The sequence below is a fragment of the Hydra vulgaris genome, chromosome 02 (assembly GCF_038396675.1).
Source record: "Hydra vulgaris chromosome 02, alternate assembly HydraT2T_AEP".
NCBI lineage: Eukaryota > Metazoa > Cnidaria > Hydrozoa > Anthoathecata > Hydridae > Hydra > Hydra vulgaris.
In genome coordinates, this window is record NC_088921.1 from 751036 (window position 1) to 763020 (window position 11985).

The 11985-nt window shown below is 26.5% G+C and overlaps 1 pseudogene; it reads left to right on the top strand.

Moving 5' to 3' along the window:
• The first annotated feature begins 10398 nt into the window (after window positions 1-10398).
• On the top strand, window positions 10399-11302 carry LOC136076316 (rhodopsin, G0-coupled-like; annotated as a pseudogene).
• The last annotated feature ends 683 nt before the right edge of the window (window positions 11303-11985 follow it).

The following is an 11985-nucleotide window of genomic DNA, read 5'->3' on the forward strand; positions in this document are numbered from 1 at the left end:
ACGGGGGAAATACAGTTTTTTTAGTTTTCTGAAAGTTTTCATTTTAGGACTTTCGCCCTTTCAACATTTAACGATTCACTTTTAATGCGGAAACCTTATTTTTTTTTTGATAAACTCATGACGTCACACTCGTTTTTATATTAAGTGAAACAGCTGTGCATTGTTATAAAGAATCAAAAATATTTGACGTAAAACGACCATTAGGCGAGAAAAAAATTTTGTGTAGCCGTCTCACAGTGTTCTGTATCATAGCCGACAAGTCCGTAGTTCAACATTGGTAAGAAAGAGGCGCAAGTTTCCAAGTTAAATGCTCTTTTGCGGTGCTTGTGATATGACCGTAAGGATTTCTAAGAGCACCTTAATAACCAAAAAAAAAAGAAAAAATAACTACTGCAATAAAGATATTGTTGTTAAAAAATAACTACTGCAATAAAGATATTGTTGCTTTAAAAAAATTATTTTAATGTTTTTGTCATTTGAACTTCTAAATTTAAACTCATTTCACATCTTAACCATGGAATGGATAGGAACTTTGGTGAAAGATTTCCCAAAATTAACCTGTTTATTTTTTCATTTCAAATCTCATTTTAAATCAAATGCTAAAATATTACGCAACTTAAGTTGCGTGCTGTACCGTTACGGTTCAAATAATATTGAGGGTATCGTTGCGGTTTTAAAAATAGATTTTATAAACTTTTTGCAAAGCTTACTGGGATTAAAATGTGACAAACAGTACAAAACGCAAAGAAACTTAATACCAATTCAGAAAAAAATGTGTATGAAAGTGCAATAAAACAATATTGTTATGATTTATTCTCATCAGATTCTTCCACCTGGAATGTTTGCCAGCTGGTGTATTTAAAAATAAAGTAAGAACTAAAGATTAAATGGCAAACTTTGAAAAAAGGAAAAAAGAAAAAGAAAGCTTTTAAAATTATATATTCAACAAAAAGTTTACATCTTGTAGATTTACTTGTTGAAAATAATAAAAAATAATAATAACATAGATGCAAATTTTATGTAAAATCATTATAACGAAGAAATTTGTAAACTCTTCATTAGTTCTGATATAAATACAGAATGCAGCATTTTTGATTTTAATACTGAAAATAGCAATGATTTTATTGTTGATTTTCTGTATCATAAAGTTCTTTATTGAGTGAACATAAAAAAATATGATTTTATCGCTTTAATGAATCTCAGTTTTTTTACTTTTATGACTTTCTTGGACCAGCAAAATATTTCAGTTCAAGGAGTGTAAGGTTTAAAACAAAGTCTAAATAGTCGTCGATAAAAAAGCATAAGTATGAATCAAATTTTATATCAGTCTAGCATTATTGATGTGGCTTTATTTCAGAAGTGTAGAATTATGGAGTATATTAGTTTTCAAGTGTCTTTTCTTGTTTATAAAAGGATTTATAATTCAAGACTTGCTTTTACAGAATCAAGCAACTATTTATGTTGCACTATTTTTAAGTGTGTGAAAAGTTAATAAAGAAGAGGTCAAGCAATCAAAAAGAATTGTAAAAAGGACGAGTTTATTTTGAACGATTCATTGAATATATGTACAGTTTTAATTGTTTATTTTTATTTGAACCTTGTGAACTTTTTATTTTCATTTGAATTTTATTAAATTGTTTATTTTTATTTTATTTTTTATTTTATTTTTATTGAAATAAAAAACAAATAATTCAATCAAAAGTTTGGATTACATGATGGAGTAATGCTTTATTTATTGGCAAGCATCTTAATTAGTTTATGTTACTTCATGATTAATAAACTTTTAACAATGCTTGTGTGCTTGAATATTTTTGTAAAATTAAAATTTTGTTTTTACAAATATAGCTGTTCATTTATTTTTTTTTTTTTCGCAAATTGCAATTTTTCACTTCATTTCTATGTGTGTATAAAAATTCCTGTGTGTAATCCTTATATAAGTACTAATACGAAATAAAAGTAAATTTTAAAAGCTTCAAAACCATTTCGAATAAATTTTTTAAAGTTTAAATTTAGGCTTTTTTAAAAATAATGTATTAATATATGTTCATCAACAATTTTGTAAATATGTACAAATTTAATTTGGTCACAAATTTTAAAAATAAATTTATATAAATATTAAATAAATATATATTTATTTAAAAAAAAACCATTTTAACAGCCAATATTTAGCTGATTAATATTTTTCTGACCTCGTCAAATTCTTTTTGTTTAAAAGTTTACTGTGATGTTTTTAATTATAATAAAGGAGGGGGGGTGGGTTTTAAAAACTTTTGGAATATGCAATATAAATAAAATTTTATTGATTTTAAAATAGAAGCTATCTATAGCACGTGACCTTTATGAAAAAGAAATTATCTATTGCATGTGACCTTTATGAAAAAGAAGTTATCTATAGCACGTGATCTTTATGAAAAAGAAGTTATCAATAGCACGTGACCTTTATGAAAAAGAAGTTATTTTAGCATGTGACCTTTATGAAATATGATAGCAAAAAAACTCAATAAAATATAATAATACAATTTTATTTATTGTCAAAGAAAGCTGTCTACTAATAAAAAAAATAACTTAGAGTAATGAGGCTTTAAATTGTAAGCCGTGGCGCAGTGGTTAGAGTTCTGGCTCAGAACCCAGAGGTCCTGGGCTCAATGCCAGCTCTAGCCAAATAAGCGACATTGGTACGGAAAGAGGCGTGAACTTCTTGTTAAGTGCTTTCCCGCAGTGCTCTGTGATAAGACCGTAAGGACTTCGGGGAGCACCTAAAATAACTACAAAAAAATTATTGTTCCATTTCCGACTATAGGTTGCCGTAAATCATTCCTACCAATTTCAAAATTAAAACTAAAAATGGAAGGGAAAAAAATACAGTTTGGTTTGCTTCAAATAATCTGAAAATCAACTTACGAGAAAACCTTTTGCCTTAAAAACTTCCGGACAAATGTTAGCATACGCGGAAGAATAGTTTAAACTTAAAAATTGAGCAAATGATAACTAAATTTTGTAATAAGACTGCCACGCTGATTTTCAGTCTATTTTATTATTAGGAACTTTCCCCTGCCCTTACAGGAATCCCGGTAGTCCATAGGCAAAGTTCCGCTAAGGAGGAGTGACAAATTTAACTGTTCAATTTGCTTAGCCTATATAGTCTACATATAAGAATATATTTATCTATTTATTTGCCCCCACTTTTTGTTTTTGTTGCGCCTCTAATTAAGTTTATTTATAAACAATTTGAAAGTATTTATAAAAATTTCGTTTTTAAATATCCACAGAAAGATATTTCGCTATTAAACTAATAATCAAAATAAAAATGCCGCAAATAATTGTAAACGCGCCGATTCTGCGCTGTCGTTTCTATAAAAAAATAGAACTTGTATTGAAAACTAAGTCTTTAAAACATTGTATTGAACTTGTGTTTATGTAAAAAAAAAATTTTCTTTTAGTGAATTTGTATTTTTATTTTATGTTTCTTTATTTTATGAGCCGCTTTTAAGCTTAAAAAAATCTTTTAAGAATTTAATATTAAAAATTATTTGATAATTTTTATCTAACAATTATCATATGAGAGCGTGCATGGCGGGCTTATTCTGAAATCTTTTGCATTCACATTATTTAAAGCAATTTTAATGTTATTTATGCACTTCTTAGTTTTAAACTCGATTAAAAAGAGGTTTGTCATAACAGTAGTAACGTTATATGACAATGTTTATATAGCAATTTTATTACACAACAATGTTTTCGATGATTTACTTCAGTGAAATGTCTTTATAACGCAAATCGCCTGGTTAGGAAGAAAAGAATCTTAAACGATTAAAAAAAAGATTGAAAGAGGTAGATACAAATTGCACTATTATTTCTTTCTATCTAAGAACTGTTGAACTATCAACTTCTCTTAGAACTGCCTCTACTGTTAACAATACATCTTTTGCTAACCTTGCAACTACCACCACTATTGCACTACTATTGACTTTTATCTCATGTTGGTACTATCAAGCATTGATACAATCAAGCGTTGATACTATCAAGCGTTGATACTATCAAGCGTTGATACTATCAAGCGTTGATACTATCAAGCGTTGGTACTATCAAGCGTTGATACTATCAAGCGTTGATACTATCAAGCGTTGATACTATCAAGCGTTGATACTATCAAGCGTTGATACTATCAAGCTTTGATACTATCAAGCGTTGATACTATCAAGCGTTGATACTATCAAGCGTTGATACTATCAAGCGTTGATACTATCAAGCTTTGATACTATCAAGCGTTGATACTATCAAGCGTTGATACTATCAAGCGTTGATACTATCAAGCGTTGATACTATCAAGCGTTGATACTATCAAGCGTTGATACTATCAAGCTTTGATACTATCAAGCGTTGATACTATCAAGCGTTGATACTATCAAGCGTTGAAACTATCAAGCGTTGATACTATCAAGCGTTGAAACTATCAAGCGTTAATACTATCAAGCGTTGATACTATCAAGCGTTTTTATTTTACATAAGTATAAATATAAAAATGTTTGTTTCGTGTCTGAAAGTAATCTCAAATATTAAAAAATGTTGCATTCTTTAAACGTATTTAAAGAACATTAATAATAAAAATAAATAATGAAACATTAACTAAAATTAATAATAATATAATTTTAAACATATTTAAAGGACACTAATAATAAAAAATAAATAATGAAGCAATAACTAAAATTAATAATAATAAAAAAACATTTAATGATAAAAATAAAATGCATTGTAACGTTTTAATAATGATGTTAAAAAAAGGGTGCATATAAAGAAAAAAGCATAAAGAAAAAAAAGGAAATATTTAAAGTCTTTTACTTATAAACTTTTAACGTGCCGCTCTAAAGTTTGAATACAAATGTATAACGACACATTTAATAGTTAAATAGATTAAGCATATGACTAATAATCAAAGAAAACTAAAAACGTTTTATGATTTGTGGGCTAGCCTGTAATGGTCAAAAAATCTCTTTCGGCTTCACCCCCCCCCCTCCTCCCTCTCCTTACTAGATGGTCTGAATCCTTTGATGAAATGGCCGCCTCCTTTTCAACTAATTAATGAAGCGTTTGAGTAATTTAATTCAAAGTCGATTGCGCATTATTCGACAACTGTAAACAAATAAATAGAAAAACAGAACTTTGAATTCCGAATAACTTATCAAACTGCTTGTCTATCCTATTATTTTCGGTGTAGAAGTTGCTGCAAACTTTTAAAATCTCAATTTGTGTTTGTGGGTGTTGTTAAATCGTAAGTATTTTCTCTGGTACAGATAGTATTACTAGAAAATGAAAGTTATTAATCCGTCTGATATGGATTGCTATACTTTTGACATTTCTTTTGTATTTGCTTTAATAATTTTGGATTTTTTTTGCGAAACTTTCTCGCACTTTGCAATAGCTATTATTTAAATTGATCTCTTTTTTGAATGAAGTCAAATTTGTATTTCACACGAAAGCACACCAAAGCAACTTCTATTTACTTGATTAAACTATTACGAGCAAAAATAATTGCTTTATTGCAAATTAAGTTAGACGAATAAAATTTATATTAACATGTTATACTGTGCTCAGTTTGTTAAATATGTTTCAAAAATTTTTTGAATGCTCTTATGAATATACTTTTAAGCAAAAACTTGCTCAATTAAGAATGAATAAGCAAGTGAAATTAACAGCAAAGTACGAATAAATAAGTAAAATCAACAGTGAAGTATGCACTTTTAAGCCAAAGCAAGGTAGGTCTCTAAGTTCTTTTTTTACGTATTGAAAAAGTATTTGGCAGAATGATACACAACGCACCTCTTCAAAAGAACTATAATAGCTTAATCTTGTCCCAACTAATCATTTACTAAATTCTGTCCCAACTCTTACCACCAATCAATACATGTACATTTTGCTCTGTCAATCCCTATTAGCTAGTTAATGCATGTACAATTAACTGTATCAATCTGTAATGGTCAATCGATGTAATTGCATTCTAATTGATTCAATATATAACTGGAGAGTTCAACTTTAGAACATCTTAAACATTTTTAAAAAGTTCATATCTGCAACAGCTTAAAATTTTTAGGCAGTTCATCTTTAGAATATCTCAAACATTTCTAAAAAGTTCAACTTTAGAACACCTCAAACATTTCTAGAAAGTTCAACTTTAAAGCACCTCAAACATTTCTAGAAAGTTTAACTTTAAAACACCTCCAACATTAATTAATGGTTATCATACTACACAAACAAAACAAAGTTGTTTGTAAAACATTGTTGTACCATCATGTTTTACAAACAAGATATTTGTGTAAATAAAACAATGTTTTTTTGACTTATTTCAATTCGTAATTATCTGTATCTTATTGTTAGGTTAGTTAACGCAAAATGCGTTTGGAACAACTGTAAAACTAATACACCACCCAGTGGGCACGGGACCTAAAAAATACGTTTTTAGAACGTTCAAAAGACGTCTTCTTTACGTTCTGTGTCCACTGAGTAGCTAAAAAAGCGGTTTATTCTCTTGCTTAGTAGCTCCAGATAATGTAAAATCCAGTTAGATAAAAAATGCAGGCTGCTCAGGCTCAAGCTCAAAGGTAAGTAAGCTCAAGCTCAAAGGTAAGTAAGGCAAAGATAAGCAGGGTAAAGGTATAAACAGTGCCTATTGTTTATAAATACTTTTCAACAAATTTCTGAAGATTTTGACGTGAGTGGCTTTATCAAAAAAATGTGTGGCGGAGAAATTGAATGAGGATGATTTTCTATAGAATTTTAAAATCATTAAATCGATAAACTTTCAATTTTTTTTTTTTTTTTAGTTTACATTTGTTGTCGTAGTAAATAATTCACTTTCACAAACACAAACAAGGTTTCTGAAAGAAGATTGTACTAATCTTATTATCAGAACCTTTTACAAGTGTGTATATAAACTACATCAAAACATAACCAACAGAATAAAATTTTACTTATTCTAAACTTATCAATTTTTTTTCCAACTTTAATTAAAAAACAATAACAATACATTATTAACTTAAGTATAATTATACATAAGCAATCAATTTAATAAATGTTAGTTTTAGACTGCCAAATTGTTTTGTAAACTTTGTGCCCAATTTAATTTGTTACCAAATTATGAATATTTTATTACATGAAAATATAGTATTGGAGTTGTAAGAATTATCGCTATTTATAAACTACCATATTCTTCCTCGCAGGTTGCAGACTTTATTTTATTTTTTTGTCAAGTTTATGAATAATTTATTTCTCAAGATGGATTTTTTTTATTAATTAAGATGATTAATAAAATTTTAAATATCCAAACATCAAAACGAATCTAAAAACTTTTAGGTTTTTGTTTTATTTTGGTTAAGTTTTTCAATGATTAAAAACAAAGAAATTTAAACTTTAATTACAATATGCTTACAGTAAGCTTCTAAAAACGATAGCAATCATGAAAGCAATAATGAAATTTTAAAATCACATTTAAAAACTACTTTAATAAAAAATGTGGCCAATAAAAACGTAAAAATACTTATGAAGCGATTTTCTTAAAAATACAAAAATTATATATATACAGGCTTGTAGCAACTAGGGGCATGAATACGAATAAATAAGTAAAATCAACCTCCCCCCTCCTCCCCAATTTTGAAGTTAGTTTTTAGAAAAAAGTAATTGATTACAAATTAAGATTTAAAAAAAAAAGGATAGAAAAGACCTAATCTGTTACCCTTATTTTCGGAGTAAGTTCCTTTGACAAAATTTTTTGACCTACTACTATTTGACCTACCCAGTAGTCTTTCCCCTCCCCCACAGTGGCGGATCGGGGCCCAGGGCTATTTTTTTGGAGAAAAAATGGCTGAAAAAAAAAAAAAGGTTCCCAGCACTGCCCCCCAATACAATTTTTGTTCATACGGCTTGATATATATATATATATATATTTTTTTTTGTTCTTTTTACTACATTATAAATAAGCATTTCGTTACAATATTTAAAATGCAAATACAGAATAATAAAAAAAAAAATATATATATATACATATATAAACATACACACACACATATATATATACACATACCTATATATATATATATATATATATATATATATATATATATATATATATATATATATATATATATATATATATATATATATATATATATATATATATATATATATATATATATATATATATATATATATATATATATATATATATATATATATATATATATATATATATATATATATATATATATATATATATATATATATATATATATACACACACACACACATATATATATATACACACACACACACACACACACACACACATACACATATATATATATATAATGATCGTCAATAAATAATAATAATTATATATATATATATATATAATATATATATATACAAATATATATATTATATATATATTATATAAATATATATAATATATATATATATACAAATATATATAATATATATATATTATATAAATATATGTAATATATATATATATACAAATATATATAATATATATATATTATATAAATATATATAATATATATATATAAATATATATATATATATATATATATATATATATATATATATATATATATATATATATATATATATATATATATATATATATATATATATATATATATATATATATATATATATATATATATATATATATATATATATATATATATATATATATATATATATATATATATATATATATATATATATATATATATACCTAGCAAACATTTAGTCTGAAAAAACGTTTTTAATACGCCTTTTAAATGTTTTCGACGTTTTTTTACAATTAAAAGACGTCTTTTTTAAACCGAATGTTTGTTTGGTATATTTTTTTTTATTTTTTTTTGTAGCTATTTTAAGTGCTCTCAGAAGGTCTTATCAAAGAGCACCGCGGAAGAGCATTTAACAAGAGGTTCATGCCTCCTTCCTTACCAATGTCGCTTGTTGGGCTAGAGCTGGCGTCGAACCTCAATTTCTTTGTGTGTTTTATTTGGGTGCGATGGCATTTTAATGTTTGTTTTATCAATAATTATAAACATTTACTAAAGGGTGGATTCGGGTTATATGAGCACACCAAAAGGTAAGATTTGAGTAGTGAAGTTCATGTTCCTTTTATTTTTTAATTTGATTTTATGTGGTGATAACAGAAAACAGTATAATCAGCGTAATTTATACGCAGTAGTTAGTGGCTCTCAAATAAGTAAAACCCTATTCAATTTTTTTTTTAATTTTGTGTTATTAAACTATTATAATACATGAAAGGATCTGTGAGGCTAAATTTTGATTTTGAAATATAACATTGATATTGTAATTAAGATTTTTTATTAAAAAAAAAATGTATATATATATATATATATATTTTAATATCTAAATTTAGCTTTATAGATTCAATCTTTAAAGATATGTGGTAAAAAACGGTAGAAAATTTGCGTGAGGTAAATTGTGGACGACCCCTATATTAGAGAGAAATCCATTTTTATTTGATTTTTAATAAAAAAAAAATTTTTTGACTTCATTTAAAGATACCATTTTCATATCTTATGAGCATGCTCAAATTACCTAAATTACCATGCTTGAAATTACCTAGCTTAAAGTCCTAAAAATGCAGTGATTAAAATTGCTATTTGAATAAAAGCAAAACATTAAAAAAATCTTTGATATTTTAAGAATATTAAATATCTTTTTGTCGTTTAAATTCAAAGAGTTTTTTTAGCGTTCAAAGATTTGATTTAATAAAATTAAAAAACAACAATTTGATTAGCTTTTTTATTATTATTCTTCGCGTAAAAGAAAACTATGTTTCAATAAAAAGTAGGCTAAAATTTAATCTTTTAATGATAAGATTTGATAATAAAGAATTATTATATCCCACAAGGTAAAGTTGTCAGGTTAGTATTTCTTCATTTAAATAATGTTATTTTTTTGAGCTAAATCAAAGTGCTAATATCAAGTGTCTGGATAATAAGAGCACTTTCGCTAAAACATCCTAAATGGATCGTGAGAGCAATCCCTAAAAATTCTGTAAAATTATTTCAATTTTCGCTCAAGGTGATCATTATACCATAATATAAGCTAAATAATGCCAATTTTATTCATATATTCACTTAGAATATATGAATAAAAAATGAAAGAAGTTTATTTTATAAAAAATAAAAATAATAATAATAAATTACATTTACAGTGAATATATTAATAAAATTATTTCCGAAAAATCTTGCACAAGTCTTGAACTTTGTTTAATGCATTCAAATGCATCTGTTTGTAAGCATCTCGTTGTTGTTGTTTTAAATGTACGCATATATTAATATAATATTGATAGACAGATAAAAATAAACTGTTCGACATATGGATGTTTTGGTATCAGCGTATTCTGCGTGTGTCCTTGCAATTATCATTTTATCAACTTTACTAAATACACATTTAATCTATATAGTTATTTACAAGATCAAGGTGACCAAGTTGCCGCACGTGTTTATTCTAAGCATTTCAATTTCCGACGTAATTCATACCTTAATTGGTTATATAGCGGAAGTTTGGGTGTTACATGAAGTATACTCTTTGAAAAAGAGTTTTGTTTGCATTGGAGCTTCTTTCCTAATTGTTTTTATTACAGTGTCTAATATTTTACAGGCTGTTATAATATCAATCATGAAAGTAATTGCAATAAGGTGGCCCTTTTTTTACATTATATATTGTAAAACGATAAAGATGAAAATATTATTGTTCTTTTGTTATTTTTATGGATTTTTATGGCCTTTTATTCCGTTATTTGGATGGTCAGAGTATGAATTAGACTTGGATAAAATGCGATGTTCGTTTGATTGGAAATTGATACATTCGAGTTCGTTGTCATTTCTATTGGTTTTATTTTCATTTTGCTATATTGGTTTTTGCCTACATTTCGATAAAGAAAGAAGTTGCCTATTGCTGCACTGTTAAAAGAGCTCAACTAGGTGAAAGTAGAGGTATGCAAGAAATGGTTTACTTGAAGTTAGCATTATGGTCTGCAATATTATACTTTATAATTTGGACCCCATATGCTGGTGCCAGTATACTTTCAGTTTTCAAAATAAAATCTCCAAATGTTATATTTACCCTCTGCGCATTGTTTTCTAAACTATCAGTTGTATCAAATGCATTGATGAACTGTTATTTTAATAAGTATTTTCGAAACCATCTTAAAAAAACTAAACTTTTTCAATACTTTATAAAATGGAACAGAAAAAGTACCGATAAAGTATTATTATAATTTCTCTGAAAATAATTTGTTCATTTATTTGACATTAAATAAAGCAAACTTTTTTTATTAGTATGTATGTTTGTTTAAATCTTTAAAAAATAAGCAAACAAAGATGTACCTTAAAACTATATATACATATACTAGCATTCGGACCCATAAAAAATGGGTCTTGGTAAGTCTATTCTACACCGACCATTTCTATACTTATACCTTCGTTCAGTATTTTTAGTAAACGGTAGGAAGACTATACATACTGTCTACGTTTTAAAGTTATGAATAAAAAAATAATTTATAACATAACTTGTAAAAAATTTTAATAGCTTCGGTAGTCGTTGCGCAAACCACTATCTAATGATTGAAAATAAAGTCTGTCAAACCTTTGATTTGATTTAATGATTAATGTTCAATACGTTATGGGTGGAATATAAGAAGCGAACTTGAGTAAAGTTCGACTTAAACTTTGAATTCTGGCTTTGTCAAGTTTGACTTCAAATAAAAGGTTGAGAAAATGCGTAAAAACGAAATTTGAAAATTTCAAGATTGCTCTTGAGAAAGTCAAGCGTGAAAAATTTAAAAGGCGTTGATTTGAAGGAGGATTCGGAAAAAAAAACTTTGCGACCTATAGCGGCAGAGTATTTAAAAAGGGAAAACCTTTTAAATAAAGCAAATTAACTATATATTTAAAAATAACA